Here is an 18464-nt window from a genome sequence, read left to right as displayed (position 1 = left end):
CCAGTAGATTCTGGTCATGAACTTCTCCCAAATTAACTCTATGTCTGATCCTTAGATGGTCAAAATACAGTGTGGTATATGACCTTTACTCAAGGTCTCTCCAACTTGGTAAGATCTTCCAGAGTTTACATTTCTCTAACACAACCTTGAAGAACTCAAGGTCACCTCCAAGCCATGATGACACATCAGAATAGGACTTTAGCTGAAGTATTTAATCTTACCAATTGTAAGTGCTCTCCATTATGCTATAAAATTGAAGAATGAAGAATTATAATGTTTAAGAGTCCAGGCTTATTCCATCTTTTTTTTAATCTAGACACATTCATAAATGCAATATAGAGTCCAAATACTGAAATTGTGAAAATCTCTGATCTCAAAAACTCTTTGCAACGCTGGAATGTGGATGGCAGCAGCATACTACAAACTAGGACAGGATAGGGAGTCTAAATAAGTCAAAGAAGCCTCCAAGTCTAGGCAAACAAAGTATTAGGCCAAAGGTCAGGTAATAAAGAGTAGGAAGAGAGTCTGGGTAGAGATAAGCAAAAAGAATCCAGAGTTAAGGAAATAAAAAAAGATTTGGCAAGATGACCAATAATGGCAGCATACTCTATCTTCATTTTATCCTCTACTAGGATTGTGGGTCTCTGGATCTATAAATGCTGATTGTGGCTACAAAGTAGACTGAGGCCCAAAGATCACTAGTTCCCAGGCTTATAAGAGCTTGAGGGGACTTTAAGATCTAGATTTCAAGAACAAAGAATCTATACTTTCCTCACATCCTTCTTTTAGTAGGAATAATATTTCATAGGGTTCTATCACATAAGCTGGAATAGCTTTCCCTAAGACCCTATCCCATGAAGACTAGTTGTTTTGTTTTGTTTCCTCAAAAGGCATTGAAATAATCCCCAAGACTTAATTGGTTCAGGCTTTTAAGACTTGGTCCATTGACATAGTTCAGTGGGGATATAAGTACAAAAATGTCAGGGCATGGAAAGTCATTTGGCCTTTACAACCTTCTGATCAACTGACTAGCACAAACAACACAGAGGCAGGGTTAAAGCATATACAATCAATGGTCAATATCCTTTCCCTGGCAAAGCTGAGCAAACCTTCTTTTGTGGAGGGAAGGAAGGAAGGAAATAAGCTTTTATTAAGCTCCTACTATGTGTCAGGCACTGTTCTGAGAGACTTACAAATATTATCTCATTTAACGCTCCCAGCAACCCTGCAAGGTGGGTGCTATTATTATCCCCATTTTACAGCTGAAAAAACCAAGGTAAACCTAGACATTAAATAACTTGCCCAGAGACACATATCTGGGAAGTGTCTAAGGCTGCATTTGAATTCAGAGTTTCCTGACTTTAGGCCCATCCACAACGCCACCTAACTGATTTTATACTATAAGCAACTATGAAATTATAACTGTTAAATGTTCTACAAAGATTTTCTTTTGTTCTTGTTTTGAACCTAAACTTCCAGACCAGCCTGAGTCAGGCTTAGCGTCCAACACCTTCCTTATAAATAAGGGATGACCTTACAGAAGTGTCCTTGGAACAGTCTTTCATAAATTGCTCTATGCCTATAAAATCCTGAGAAAACATACAGGAGAAAATTAAAACAACTGTATTATGCCATTTTGAGTGGCAGTGCCCACTACAGACAGTCTAAAAAAAATTAAGGCAAAATGCTAACTGGTACCAAGAGAGCTCTTAAAAATCTCGAAATCATCAGAGCTAAAAAACATCCTTAAATGCTGCTACTTCAATTCTCTATTACCAATAATACACTGAGAGCCTAAAGTGATTTGAATACTAGAGGCAGGCAGTGTTCTTAATCCATGTCAGCATTTGCAAATGAAGCAAAAATATTGCTTTGACTTTGATGTTTCCAGAAAACCAGCATAGTGAATAGCCATATTGGAATTTTAAAATATATTTTGTATACATATATATGTATATGTATATATACACATATATATATCTCTTCTGATAGAATGTAAGTTCCTTGAAGTCAGGGTCATTTTAATTTTCTCTATATCCCCAGAGCCTAGATGATCTAATCACCACGTGATCAACAGACATTAACTCTAGCCAATCGCCAGAGGATTCTGAAGACAAGATGAGCCTATAATTACTGTGTAAAGGAATGGAAAGCCACTAATTGTCCCTTTGAATCATTCTGATACAAACAAGTAGTGAGTCCTAAGTCTCATTTTCAGACAAGAAATGCAAGCTTTGTTCTCTCCCCTTTCCTTAATTTTGGCAAGTTCAGTCCTGCCTCCCAGGGTTCCTTAGAAGCATACTTTCTCATATTTTAATGATAAGTGGATAAATGACTGAGCATATGTAGTGTAAGAGAGTTTAGAGTTGTAATCAAGAAATTAATGGATTGTAATCAAATTGCAGGTATGATAATAGATATCCCACATATAGAGATAGAGGAGGTTTCCTTGTGGGATGAAAAATATAATCTGCCCATAATATTGAATAACTTTATCATAACATCAGCTTATATCTTACCTGTACCCTAAAGTTCAATATAGAAAAGTCTCCAGATGGAGTTCAGGTATAGCTAGTCTCTCATTTTCCTTCACCCATGTTCTGCATGAGCCACAAGGAAAATGCATTTACATTATCATTTTAGGTATATTTACAGAAAGAAATAGAAAACTGACAAATTATAGTATGTGACTCCCCAAATAACAGCTCCCTGTTCAGGTAACAGAATCAGCTGTGTCCTCAATAGCCCCTTCACTGCCAGTTCTTCACACATGCACTCTTCCCAAGAGAATCACCAGAACGCCTCTCCTCCCTGTTCCCACTGTCTTCACCATCTGCAATTAGGTGCTTCATCGGACCGGTGCTTTGGCCTTACTCCACAGTCAGTGTCTCAGAGACAAAGAGGAAGGAATTATCTCACCAACATCCAAGTCAGGACCTGTACCTAGGATCCCACAGACACCCACTGCAGGCACACCACCCCTACTTCCTGCTATAGCTGGTCTCCAGAAGATCTCTCTCCAGGCCTCCATGGACTCTGAGCCTTCAACAACCACCCTAGAGCCAGAGTCTGCTTTGATGCAATGTAAGGTGACTCCTTGCAAGATGTGCCACATGGCAGTCAGGTATGAACTGTTGCATCTCTATGGTTTCGCATGGTTTTATCCTCAGATAGCTCCAGCTTCCCCAGATGGTCCTCCACCAAAGACTAGACTGCCCTTTCAGAGCTCCATGCTTATTATGATCTATCGTGACATTCCATCACTTTTTGGTTTTAGGCACTTCCTCCTATCTCTCTGATTTCTTGATTTCCTGATTAGGCAGAAATCATGGAAATGTCATGGAAAGTTCCTCCTATCTAAGTGGGTATTGCAGAATAAAACTTACAACTAAATTAATCTGGCATATATTAATGATATGCATAATAACCATTGTGCATGTGGTAATTAACCATAAATGGTAAGCAGTTCTCATAAATAACTATAATTAGTGTTACTTTTACACAGCCAAATCACATTTTTTTAGCTTTGTTCTTTTTGTTGGTTTTCCAGTATCTATAAATAGCATCAATGTAGACAGTTTCTTCTAATATCATTTACAGTTTAATCCTCACTACACACACTGACAATCACACTCATTATAAGAGGAAGGTCTTGGATCCAACTCCCCACCAGTAATGGTTCCCTATGCCCCTGCCACTCTCTAGTGCTACCATTCAGGGCTGAAATTCCCAGTGTTCACCTCACACATTGCTCTTTCTATCTGCTATTCCCACGTGCCTTAGAGATCATTATACAGTGTGTCTTCCTGCATACTTCCTGCATTTTCTTCTCTACCTGAAAAGGCAAGTCCCAGGGGTCCTGGGCATCAAAATCCAATCCATACCAGCATATTTCTATTGGGGGGAATGGAGATAGAGAAGGGGGCTACCACATGCATACTGATGAAAGGGAAGATCAGTAAAGAAAGAGGCGCCTGAGTATGCCAAAGACTACTGCCTACGACTGCCCTGTTTACCTTCAATTGGAGCAAGATAAATAAAAGCTGGGTGCAGAGGTATCTTTGCTCCTTGTGGGGCACAAACATACATGTATGCATGTACATGCACATGTACACATTCATGTAACTTATTTGGAGCACTAGGCCTCTAAACCTTTTATGAGGAGGAATAATCGCTTTCATTTGAGGTTGCATTATGGTTGAGTTTTATGGTTGCCAACTGCTTAACAGTAATCCTGTGAAATATGGATTGCACATAGACAAGTGAAGAAATTCCCAAAACTCCATTTCCCAAGAGACCATGTATCTGCATACAAGGTGACTGGATCACCAAAAGAGGATTTTGATTGGTGTGAAAGACATCTAAGAGTTAGAAACTTTAAAAATCATAGAAACCGGCATGTCAGGGTGGTAAGAAAGCCTGATGAGTTGCCATTAGAATGGTGATAAGTGGGTGCCAGCTTCAACTGGCACAAATAAGCAAATGAGGGCACAAGAAAGATCGCTGTGGCCTTCTCAAACCCAGGAATACTGAGAGAAACCTGAAGACCTCACAGAATAAGCTGAGATGAATTACTGGGAAAAAATTAATTATTATTACATTTTTAAAAAGGAATTACTGCATCAGAGAGGCTTAAGTAGACTCTCATGTTAGCTTCAAGCTGTGAGAGAAAGAAAGAGCCATGGAGACTAAGACTGGAGAATTTTTCCAGCTATTATAACAAGGCAGATTGCATTGACATGTAAACCCTTTCCCACCAGCATGTGCATCTGTAGTACTGTAGATTGTGTTTTATTTGTGTATAGACTAAGGATCCTCTAATTGCTTCACTTTCCCCTGTCATTTACTTTGCTAATCTTTCTTGATTAAATACATTGCTATTTGATTTCTAGTTTCTATCTGGTCTGTTGATAGAGTAGGCCCTGGCTATTTAAACTTGAGCTTGGTTTTAGAGGTTTCCAGTCTGTTTATCTAAATGTTTATCTAAAATACCATTAGAGTGGTAGCAGCTAGATGGTGCAGCGGATAGAGCACTGGCCCTGGAGTCAGGAGGACCTGAGTTCAAATCCAGCCTCAGACACATAACACTTGTTAGCTGTGTGACTCTCAGCAAATCACTAAATCCCAACTCCTCTCCAATAAAATAAAATAAATAAGTTAAATTAAATTAAATACCAATAGGGCAGCTAGGTAATACAGTGGATTGGATGCCAGGCCTGAAATTAGACCTATGTTCAAATCCGGCCTCAGACACTTACTAATTGTGTGACTCTGGACAATTCATTTAACCCTGTTTGCCTCGGTTTCCTCATCTGTAAAAATGAGCTGGAGAAGGAAAGAGCAAACTACTCTAGTACCTTTGCCAAGAAAATGCCAAAAGGGATCATAAAGAGTTGGACAACTGAAAATGACTAAAGAACAACAAAATACCTACAGATACTTCAAGTAATATAACATCAGAGTTGAGTGGACTAAGGGTTAAACATTTCTATTGCAGTTATTACTATATGTTATTAGATTAGTTACTAGCAGCTCTAGAGTCAAAACCAAGAACTCGACTGAGCCTAGGTTATTGCAGTGACAGATGGATCTCTTCAGGGTGATACAGCACAGACTGTATTGCTGCTTCACCCCCTTTATGAATACCAAGGATCCTTTTGGGTCTTTAGAAGACTTCAGTCCAAACATCTTTCACTGGAGAAAATTTTACTTTAAATAAAGGAGAGCTTTATCTCCTTGGAAACAGATTCCCTCCTCCTCATTCTTTGTTTAAGATGATGGCCAGTTTTTCCAGTCCTCATCCTCCATATCCTTCCTTCTTAAAAAAAACTCACAGCATAATAAAACAGGTTGGTGGCCCAAGGCAAAATGCCTAACAAAATAAACAGTGAAATAGCTGCTGAACAAGGGTCCTTAATCATTCCTGATTTCAAGTCCATGATGTTTGGGGAACAGAAATTGAGGCAATAGAATATTTGCTTACTAGTGGTAAGGAATGCAGGTTATAAAAATGTTCCATGCTAGAATCTCACCATCACATTTGCTGTGACATGGAATCCTATATAAGGTAGGGTCACTAGAAGGGGGGATGATTATGGAATTACCTCCTTATAAGGTAGATTTCCCTATAAGGTGGCCCCCATAACAGTAACACAGAAGCACAGAATCTTGGGATAAGAAGGGACTTCAGAGATAAACTGCTTCAACCTTCCCTCTGAACCATTCCCAAAATATCATCAGCCAATCTTCATTTGCAAACCTTCCTTGCTACCTTCCAAATGAATCCACTCTACTTTGGGGCACTTCTAATCAACAGGATATTTTTTATGCCAAGTTGAGACTGGTCTCTCTGTACTTGCACACATTACTCCTGATTCTACCCTCTGAGAAGAAGTAGACTAAGGATGAAGTACAAAAATGACAGGCCTTCCAGTACTTTGAACACATCTAGCATTTCCTATAGTCATCAAAATCAAAACTTCTCTTCTTCAGGCTAAACATTCCTAAATTCCTTCCACTCATCCTCAAATTGCATCTGGAGTCTTGTCAATCTCCTGATCATTCCCCACTCCAGTTTATCAAAGTCCTTCTCAAATGTACTGCCCAGATGAGGTCTGACCTGGACAGGCAACCACAGAACTGTTGCCTCCCTCTTTCTGAACACCATGGTTCTATGACTACACATTAAGGCAGAATTTCCCTTTTTTTGGACCAGTATGGTGCAGTTTGGCTATGGATGAGCTTGTCATCCAGTAAAGCTCCCATATCTTTTTTATCCAAACTGGTGTCTAGTCATGCCTCTTCTGCCTGTATCCAGATAGCTAATTTGCTGAAACTCAGGTTTAAAACTTTACATTTATCCCTGGTACATTTCTTATTTTATTGAGTAATAAAATAGCCTGGCAAGTCAACATTTATGAAACACCTACAGGTGCTTAATAGGCAAAAGACAGTCCCTCCTTTTGAAGAGTTCACAATCTAATGAGGGAAACAACATGAAAACAGCTATGTACAAGTAAGATGTATAAAGGATATTCTTAATCAAATAAGAAATAGAGGAAATTATAAAAGATAAAATAGATAATTTGGATTACTTAAACACAAAAAGCTTTTGCACAGACATTAATACATCTAGGATGAGAAGGAAAGTGGCCAAATGGGGGGGGGGGGTTTCTTTGTAATAAGGTGTATACAAAAGAATAAATCGGAGATAACCAAGAAAAGGAAGGCAATGGGATCAATGAGACTTAGGAAAGGCTTCCTGTAGAAAGTAGAATTTTAGTTGGAGTTTGAAGGAAGCCAGGGTGGGGGAGAGAAAGTTTCAAGTTTGGGGGATAGCTGGTAAAAATTCCCAGAGCCCAGAAATAAAATGTCTTGTATGAGGAACAGCCAGGAGGCCAGTGTCACTAGATCACAGAGTACTTGATAGGGCATAAGGTGTAAGAAGACTGGAAAGGTGGGAAGGGGCTAGTTTATGAAGGGCTTTGAATGCCAAAAAGACTGTTTTACATTTGATCTAGGAGGTGATAGGGAGCCCTTGAAGTTTCTTGAGTAGGGGAGTGACATGGTCAGACCTGAGCTTAAGGAAGATCAAGGTGAGTGGAGAATAAACTGGATTGGGGAGAAATCTGAAGCAGAGATAATGAGGACATTCATCAAAACAGTGGTTGTGGCAAAGGAGAAATGTTATAAATTTGGAAATGATGGGATTTGGCAACTGATGAGATTAGGAGGGAGGTGAGAGAGAGTGAGGAGCCTAGGACACCTAAGCTGTGAGCCCAGGGGATTGGGAGGATGGTGGTGCCCCTAACAATATTAAGGAAGTTTGAAAGAGGTGGATTGGGGGGGAGGGGAATATATATGCAGTGATCATAATCATGTAAAGGGAAATTATAAATGCAATGACCAATCTTGATTGCAGAAAAGAGCTGATGAAGCATAACATCCTTCCTCTTAGAAGACAGAGAGGTTATGTTCTACAGATGCTGTACAAGGCAAACACTGTTAGATACAGTCAATGAATTGGTTTGTTTTGCTTAATTGTACTTTTTTGTTATAAAGAAGATTTCTATAAGAGAAAGGGATAGTGAGAGGAATATTAGAAAGTAACAGTGATTTTTTGAGGGGGGAGTGAGGGGATTGGGGTTAAGTGACTTGCTCAGGGTCACACAACTTATAAGTGTCAAGTGTCTGAGACTGGATTTGAACTCAGGTCCTCATGACTCCAGCGCTCTATCTACTATGCCACTTAGCTGCCTCATCAATGAGTTTTTAAAAAAGCATCAATAAAACATTTAAAACATTTTCAAAGAAGACATGGCTACTTTATAACTCTAATTATATACAATTGACTGAATTGACTGGCTACATTTGCTGAATCTGGAAATTTTTAGGTAACATGTTTTCCATCAAATCTAAGGACAGGACATTTGACTCTTCTAATCCAAAATCAAAAAGTTAGCAAAGGTATCTTGAATCAACTCTCAGCTGGTCACACCAAAGTTGTACCTCTACATTACTATTCCCTAGAGATAATTCAATGGGATCAGAGCCCATAGGATAAGTTTTTCATTTCCCTCAAACACAATCAAGTTTTTTCCCCCATTTTTCTTTACATTTCCTAGTTATTGAGTGATTTATTCATGGTTTATTGAAAAGTAACCAGAAAATGCCTCTGGGGAGAGTGGGCTCAGACTTAACAGAATTTCTATATATCATATATCACTGGAGAAGGAAGTGGCAAACCACTGCAGTATCTTTGCCAAGAAAACCCAATGGACAGCATGTTCCATGGGGTCACATGGGGTCACAAAGAGTTGGACACTGAACAACAGTTGAACTGAACAACATATATCATTGGTCCCAGCAAGACCTATTCAAATGCATCACTGCTGGATTAGTGCTCCTATCAGCTATTCTGGCCTGGTCTTAAAGTTGTTCCTCAGTCCTTAGGGCATCAATGCCAGACTGGCTACAAAACCCATCACAGACTTGACTCCTATACTCTCTTGGCTTCCTGGACTCCCAGGCACTGGGACAGTTTGCTCTCCTGCCCTTTCAAAATTCACAAAGTTGTAGTCTGCAGTTTCTCCAACTGAAACAAAAAAAATGGCAAGGACTGCACCAGTGTCAGCCCGTTTGGGAGAGGGCTCAGGGAAACAAGGCAGACTCAGTTCTTTTGGAAGGTGTCCCAAGCTCCAACTTCGCAATCATAGCCAATCGAAGATGCTGCTGTTCACTGTACAATTAGCATACTAGAATCTGTTATAGAATGTTAGTTCCCCAACTTTAGGAATGAAGCATTTGGTTCAGATAAAGGGAGACTAGAGCCAATAGTGCAAAGTTGAGCTGGGGAAGAGACAATATTAGATTGTCACGGCCTAGAAAAAAAATACCCTAATTATCTGAACCTGGGATACAGCTAAAAACCTTCTTTTTCTTTATTTTAGCCAGAAGCAAATCATAGACTGAATTGAACAGCTGCTCTTGGTCTGATAAGCTCAGGCACCTTGTCCTTTTTAAAGGATTCCCAGGGCAAAGCCATACCCCAGAAAGGGAGTGATTTTCTAGAGAAGTTACACCCATATGAAAAATTGAGTGAATTAACCAAACATGAAGAGACAAAGCCTAAGGAAGCATGGCCACTTTGTAACCTGGCCCTCATATGACATCAAAAAGTGTGTGATACTCTCAAATAACTAATAGCCTAATCACATGTAAGAAATCTTAGGAGGGGGGCAAATTCTGGCATAATTCAGAACAAAAAGAAAAGGTTTTATACATAGAAAAGAGAACATTAACATATATCTCAGGGGGCATTTTGTTTTCAATGAGAATTCACTCACATGAGTCACATGGCTAAATTCCACCAATTTCATTCAGGACAAATGAGAAAATTGATTCTGTTTTGTGACTGGAAAGACAAAATGATCTGAATAAATGTTCAGCAAATGGGAGTTACACAAGTTGTCTGATGCAATTTTGCTAAAGATAAATCTAAGAGAGAAGGCTATAGCAGTGTCCAAATGCTGTATGTCATCATAGCAAGCTTGCTAGAACAAGAAATATGGGTAAATGCAGACTGGGAAAGTTTGAATCATTGACTCAGAAGAAGCTTTCCTTTGGTCAATACCAAATATTTTGTCCCTGATCACATTATGTCTTCTTCCTTTTCCTTTCTGTAACAAAAACCTTGAATTTTGTTGCAAGGGATGATATAGAAAAAGAGCTCAGATGAGTTCATTCGAGGCAATGTAGCGTGGTAGGAAGAATAATGGATTGTGTTCATCAGAGGCCTGCATTTAAACCCTTAGGTTCTGAAGTACATTGCTCTCCAAACCTTGATTACCTCACTCCTCACCAGATGACTTCTAAAGTCTAGGCTAGTTCATAGAATTGCAGCAAGATGTCTGCATAGAAGCATAAAAACCCAGTTCCTTTTTCTCACCTCAGCAAAGCAAGAAATAAAAAGGGGGAAGAAAAGAAGAGATAAAGTTAAAAAAACAACAACACACCAAAAGAGAAGAAGCAGTACTTGTAAGGAAAATCTCAAATAAAAATCAACTCTAACAGAAGTGTATTGGTATTAATTAGTATTAGTACATAAGTGTATTCTTATATGCCCTCCAACACTAACTAAACCTATCTTTTACCATCCTTGCCAGTATGTGAGATAACACTTTGAGGCTAGTTTTTGCATTTCTCCTTTCAATGATTTTAGTGGATTTGCCTAAATCAATACTGATGCAAGTTTGTGTCAGTTGACCGAGTCTTTGAAAACTCATTTCTGTCCATCCATCAATCTCCAAAGGACTATATTTTTTTAGACAAATTGGCCCTTTTTGTCCTTCTGCTCCTGCTTTTCTTCAATCATTTAGTCATAAGTATTCTAAAAGGAAAGACATCATGTAGATATGTTTTTATATAGAAAATACATATAAAATGAATAAATGGGAATTTGGAGGAGGGCAGCATTAGCAGGTGGAGGATTCAGGAAAGACTTAATGTAAAAGGGGGTACTTGAGTTAAGTTTTGAAGGAAACAAGGTTTCAAAAGGCAGAGGTGAGGAGAGAGAGCATCTCAAGCATAGGTTGCAGCCAGTGCAAAGGCAGAGACTAAACATTGAGTCTCATGAGCAATAAACAGCAAATATCTTCCCTTAGTAGGATGATCAGTATTGTGTTAAATCTGTAAATTAGTTAGATGATTATACTGTCACAGCCCAGCTATGAAGAACTATCTCTTTAACTATTTAGGTCTTCTTTTATATATGGAAATATAACATCTACCTAACACTTGAAGAATGTCTGAAAAACTATAGTGCACAAATTAATGTATTAGTATGTCATAAAAATGACAAATACGAAGAATTCAGAGAAACATGGGAAGACACTCAGTGATACAGAATGAAGAAAGCAGAGACAAAGGAAAAATATGCACAGTGGCTACAATAAAGCAAATAAAGTCCACATGGACTGGTCAATTAAAATGATTGGTGTTAGTATAGCACTGTCAGAATTAAAGGCCACATCCCTCCTTTCTGTTGACACTTAATAAACTAGATAAGTGAAAAGTGACATGTGGTATCAGTCACAATCCCATTATTAAGCAGTTTTGTATTTTCTAAAAGAGATTGTTTGGATATTTACTGGGCAGTGTAAGTTGTATCAAAAAGTATACATAAATTTAAAAATAAAAATGTATATGATCCTAAATTTATGGAGAATAAGATGTAAAATTTAAAGCTGTGTTTTTGGGGAAGAGATAGAAAGCATGGAATAGTAGAAATGGAAAGGATTTCTCAATCCTCTCCATCTTAAATTACAAACTCTGCAAAGGCAGGGCCCATTTTTACCTGAACATTATCACCCCAAAGACTCCACCAGCAGCACAGTTCTCTGCACATGAGAAACACTTAATGTATGTTTCTTGAATTGAAATAAATTATTGAATCTTTATGAATTAGGAAGGCTGTAAGAAGTTCTGTTAGAGGAAATTAAATGGAAATTTGCACAGGACCATACTGCTCATTAAACCTTTAGGCTCTAATACATGAGCAAAAGCCAAAAGCAACTCCCCTGACCCTGGACTGCAACTCAGCAGAAATCTTGTGCAATTTTTTTTTTCCAAACTAGCTATCATATACTGGAAGACCCGCATGGCTCAATCACCTAATTGCCACTACTATGAGGGGAAATTACTACTACAACCACTACCACCGATGCCATTGCTACCACTACAATGTGTCTATGCCCACAAGTTTCGATTGTAATTTTTAACAGGACATGGAACCCACACACATACATATGGGTTTCTGATTGCATGACCTATTATTAAAAAGCTCGTATAAGCTATCCAAAGAACCTTTCCAAGCAAGGGGGTAATTCTGTCAATGGCACTACCATCAGAATTTTTTCAACCATCCAGTCTCATAGCCTGAGAGTCATATTTTATTTCTCCCGTTCTTTTGACCACTATAGCCAATCAAAAAGTCCCACACTCATTCCCTTCCTTTCCAGTCCTACTGTCCCTATATTATTCCAAGCCCCCATAATTTTAAGTAATAGAATATTATACCAAAAAGGGACCTTAGAAGTCATTTTATCAAACCTAATTATTTTGTAGACAGAGCCCCAGAAAGGCGAACTGATTTGCCAAAGTGATATAGGTAATAAATGACAGAGTTGAGACTTTAACCTAGATCTCTTAACTAGAGATTCAGTACCCTGAACTCAGTGCCAGGACACAATTAAGGAAAAGGATGAGGAGGAGAATGAGGAACTAACCCCCCCTTCCAGAACTGTGATGGAGTAGCCATAGCAGTATCCAGACTATAGAGTTTATGTGATCAGATAGGGCTTTCCTACACCATCCAAAAATGAGAGTGGGGTAGTGCCTAGCCATGACACCAGGTCCCAATCAAAAAAGTAAGGCTGGAAGATCTGGATAAACTGAAAGAAACTCTAAATCATCATATGGAATCTCATTAAAAAAAAAAGAATGGCATAGTCACAAGGACTTCATGGAATAATGAGTGAAATATTTTTTAAATGAAATCACAACTCTTAACAAAAAAAATTTTTTTAAATAGGCATCTTAGAAGGGAGAAAATATGATCCAAGCTGCAGATACAATGAAAAATAGAACAGAGTGAATAGAAATCAACCATTCAAAGAGACAATAAGAAATACTAGAACAGTCAAAAGACTGAAAAATTAGAAATTGTGAGGTATCAAAAACAACATTTGGAAAACAAGTTGGGGAGAGAAAATGTAAGACTCTTTAAGACTACCTAAAAAACTATGCTTAGGTATGCATAGGTATTAAAATCATATCAAGACCATATGTGTGTGTATATATATGTATATATATATATATATATACATACACACACACACACATCAAATAGTATAGCATCTAAGTAACTATGGGAACAGCTTATTGAAATGCAGAGAAAGATAAAGTAAGGCACCTCCATGGGCCCCTTTCAAATTTACATAAATCTAATGAAAAGATGAACAAGAAATAAGAAAGAATTTGAGGACCTGAATAGAATTCTAGAGAAGTTAGATATGATAGCTCTCTGGTGTCTGATGAAGGGGGAATTCAAAAGGAGTATACTTGAATGCATCCTTTATTGATGAAAATGCAATAAAATAGTAATAAATTAGGGGTACTTGAATAAAGATTCAAACTACAATGGGAACTCTTCATTTTCTTCAACTCTTTATTATCCATCAGTGTCTCTGCTTGGTTTGTCAACTCCCGAACACCATGCCTCTCCCAGGATAAACTAATCACTTGAAATCTCATCACCATGCAGATTGACTCAGCTTCTGATAATCAATACCTTCTCAGCTCCCTCAGTTGCCTCTCCCTTCTGTTTGGAGGGCTGGAGAATGGACTCATAAATTCTTCCCTAAGCCTTCCTTAATAAAAAGCTCAGAATTTTCCAGTTGATTCATCTTCCATCAGCAGCTCTGCTTAGTTTTGACCCCATCATGTCCCCACAATGGTACCCCTGGCATCCCCCACCTTTTTCAGCTTCCTTTTGTGTATTATCTTCCCCTATTAGATTGTAAGGTCCTTGAAGGCAGAAGCTGTCTGTTTCTTATTTGTATTCCCAGTATTTGCCATCTGAATTGGTTAAAGAAGGAAAGGAAGAGAGAGAGAGACACAGAGAGAGAGAGAATTCATTTCAAAAACATTTCATTTGACAGGGAATAGGAGGAAAAGGGAAGAAGGGAGAAGGAGGGAAATACGAGGGAGAGTAAAGGAGAGATTAGTACTAGGCAAAAAAAACTCTAAATATTACAAAAACATTCATAGATCTTTTTGCAGTGGGAAAGAATTGGAATCTGAAAGAGTGATCATCAATTGGGGAATGGCTGAACAAGTCATGGCATATTAAATGTCATAGAGTACTATTATGCTGTGCAAATGATGAAGGGGATGATTTCAGAAATACTTAGGAAGGTTTATATGAACTGAGGCAGAGGAAATGAGCAGCACCCAGGGAACAATTTATACAATGACAGCAATATTGTAAAAGCAAAAAACTTTGAAAGAATTAAGAATTCTGTTCAATGTGTAATAATCAACCACAATTCCAGAGGACTCATTATGCAGTATGCTACCTACCTACAGATGGAGAGGCAAAGAACTCAGAACTCAAAATGAGATTTCAAAAACAAAAATGGCCAATGCAGAAATCTGTTTTGCTTGATTATACATATTTGTAACAGGAGTTTTGTTTTCCTTCTTTCTCAGTTGGGGGCGGGGTGCAGTTGAAGGGATTGAAAATGAATTTTTGGTCATTGAGAAAAATAAAATTTAATTTTAAAAATTAAATTGGCTCTCATGAACCTTAAAACACCTTTCATAATTAAAAATAAAAAGAACACAATTGCATAGAATAAATTTCAAATGGAAAAAATAATAATAAAAGTTATTCCTCTCCACTGCCCAAATCTCCAGAACAGGAAAAGTTATCCAGCAAGTAATAAGACCTCAGCAGTATTCTTCTGACAACCTTTTCCCCTCCAGGGTAAGCTTTTATTCTTAATGCCAATGTATAAAGTGGTGGGCAAGATTGAGCAAAAGGATCTAGCCATAACTGTCACATATGCAGGGGTATGTTTTCATGCTCTTTTTTCAAAGCGGCCAATCACCATCTCTTCCCATTGATGTCAAGCTCCTTCCACATCCCACCCTTTCATAGCAAGATCCCAAAAGTTTTATAAGGAAGCTTGTGCCACTAAAGCAATCTTAAAACAAATCTAACAACTGGAGGAGGAAGTTATATAAAAATTAAAAACATTAAAATGTAAAATAATATAGTCTTAAAACAGTGGGGTAGTGATGTCAGGAGTAGCTGAAAAAAAAAGTCTTATGGGATAAAACAGTCATGATGTCTAAAAACAGAACTAGAAATATCTAGTCCACTGAATTGTTATAAGCCTATAGTTTTTGCCTTTTGGATTATCATAGTCCAATTCTCTACTCCATTATAATAATAATTATAACTGTCAAATCTTGAGTTGATCTTGACTATGACTCCTCATTACTTTCTGGTTGCTTACAACATATTTTTTTTCTTTGACCTGGGATCTTTGGATTTTGGCTATGTTATTTTTCTGAGTTTTTAATATGGGGTTTTTCATCAGGAGGTGACTTACGAAATCTTCCTATTTTCACTTTGCTTCTTGTTTTTAATAGGTCTGAAAAGTGTTTGTTCATGATAGGAGGTATCCAGGCTCTCCTCTTTTCTTTTCCAATTATTTTAATTTATAGCATGACTTTTTAACTCTTATTTCATTTCTGCCAGGAATTCTAGTTGACCTTGTGGCCAAAATGATTTTTTTTTCTTTGAACTTTTGCTTGTGGATGTTGCTGAATTATTCTCATCTTTTGAGTTTGTGCCTTGGGATCCATAACATCTCTTTAACATTGTAATGCCCCCTCAGGGTTCACTCATCCAACTTGTACCATCACTAACCTATTGGGTTCCCAGAAGGGTAGGTGTTACTCTTCCCATGATTCTTAGAGAAAATCCTGTGGGTCAGTATCATCCTAAACATAAGCTCATGAGCAGCATTAATATGCCTCTACTTAACAATTAGCCGTTGGATGCATTTCCTTAACAAAGACATTCAAATGATATAACAATAAGAATAGATATGAGACATTCCTCCCAACATGAGTAGCACACTGTCCCACAAACCAACCAGAGTTCAGAAAGAAGGAAATGTGGGCATAAATGTAAAATACAATGGTAGTAAGGCACACACAAGTGACTAAGGCCACTCACATCTCTAGAACTATGGGTCTTTCATATTCTTTTTTTCTCTCTAGAGGGTGTGAGTTGCTCCATTGTTCAAGTGGGTTAGCTCTTCATAGAACTAGTTCTTTTCAGGGTATAGCATCTCCACTGGACTGGTGGTTCAGCTCAGTTCAACTGCTCCTCCTAAGGTATAGTCTGTCAACTAGAAGGGAAAATCTCCTGCTATGCTAAATCAAGCAGGAAACTTGGCTTTGTTGACTCCTCACCAGGATCCACTTTAGGTGGATAGTGCTGGGCAGGATAACACTGCAATGGGACAACTATTGTCATGTTGGGCCAGACAGGTAGCTTGGTCACTTGACTCTTCTCAGGCTGTGGTTTCTCTATGGGATGGGTTGATCTGCTGGAATCTTACACTTCTTTGATGGACAGCTGCTGTCTTTTTTCCCACTTTCAGTCAGCTGGAATTAGGGTGGAATTGGGTTCAGGTAGGGAAATGCCCCTTAGCTTAGAATCAGCAGAGGCATCTTTGTCTGACTCCCTCACAGCCTCAGGTCTGAAGTTATTTGTTCCCTCCATGCAAGAAAGAGAAGGCTTGCTTCTCTTTTAACAAATTCTTCCTCATTCAAAAATGCCTTAATAAGCTTTTCCACATTTCCTTAGAATGATTAGTTTCCATTTCAGTTATTTTCACCTCCCTACTCCTTAAGCAGTCTTATGTAATCAATCAGTCAGTGAACATTTATTAAGCACCCACTATGTGCCACTGTGCTAGGCTCTGGGGATACAAAAAGAGGCAAAAGACAAAATTTGCCCTGATGGAGCTTACAAGTGAATGGGGGAGACAACATGCAAATAAATATAAACAAAGCAAACTATATACAGGATAAATAAGAGACACTTAATGGAAGGAAGGCACTGGAATTAAGAGGGCTGAAAAAGGCTTCCTGTAGAAGACAGAGTTTTAATAGAACTTAAAGGAAGCCAGGGAGGTCAGTAGGGGGACTGGGACAAAGGTATGAATGTATTCGCCAACCTGGAGACACAGTTCATTGTCCTTCTGTCTTCTTCCCATGCAACAAGGTATTCACACCTCCTACTTTTTAATCTATTTTCTGTCTCCCTTACCTCTCATTATCTCTGTCTTTTAGCTTTTCCCTTTGCTGAAGTCTCACTGGGGCACTCCTTTTATATCATGGGTGTCTTTCTTTGTTTAATAAATAAATCTTCCTGCCTTATTTCCAAACTTTGTGTTTTGTGTTAGGGAAGGCTTTGTGCACTTCTGGAGGGAGTGATTGGCCTTGTTTGGTCCAGGTCTGTATTATCTGAGGTGCCACCATTGCTTTTTCTGGGAACTGAGTTGGATATTTTTTAATGATCTCAGGGGCAAGTTTCAGCACACTTTAAATTTTCTGATCTAGGGCAAAGTGTTATTTTCACTCTCCTGGGATGAGCTTTGCAAACTCCCAATCCAGTTTTTTTCTGGGCAATACAACTGTAGGCTTATCCCTGGTTGGAGCTTCAGTTCACTGATACCAGTTCCAAGACCTGTCAGCTAGCTAAAAGGTCCTGCAGAGCAACAGAACTGAATGTTTCCCTTTTTTCTGAGTTCCCTGAGATCTTCTGGACTTTGATTAGTCAGATGCAGGGCCCAGCTCATGTCTATGGACTGATCCACAGTCCCTTCTTGGAATGAAAGCTGCCCAATTACCACTTGCTTCTTGGACATCCAGTTCTGGACATCCTATGCAAACTGAATCTGAAACCATCACTCCCTGTCCTGATAAATAACTACAGACTTGTGTCTAGTGCTTTCTGTAGGTCTTCCTGGCTGAACCTCCTTCCTAGGGTGCAAGGTCTCTGGTTGCCTCTCCGCAGATCTGAGCTAGAAAAATGACCCACTGTGGTTTCTCCATGGATTTAATCATTTACCCAGCCTGGTGCTCTTCATCAGTCCCTATTGTAGTAGTTGTGGGAGAAAGCTGGGTTGTTCTGCTTCCTCCTACTCTTCTTTTTTTGCCAGTACTTGAAGCTCTTACTTTAAGCATAGGGTTGATATCAAATAGATAATGCCTTATAACTAGAACACAAAATATCATAAAATAGACTTGTGCAGTGTGGCTGCAAGCCCAGTGAATGCTCTCCTAAATCATCAGCTGTTTGGTGGCTTTCTGGGGCCTCT

This window comes from Vombatus ursinus, unplaced genomic scaffold, assembly GCF_900497805.2.
Source record: "Vombatus ursinus unplaced genomic scaffold, bare-nosed wombat genome assembly UNPS02011431.1, whole genome shotgun sequence".
In the NCBI taxonomy this organism is placed as follows: domain Eukaryota; kingdom Metazoa; phylum Chordata; class Mammalia; order Diprotodontia; family Vombatidae; genus Vombatus; species Vombatus ursinus.
The sequence above is the reverse complement of the archived record's forward strand: the minus strand, read 5'-3'. Positions refer to the sequence as shown.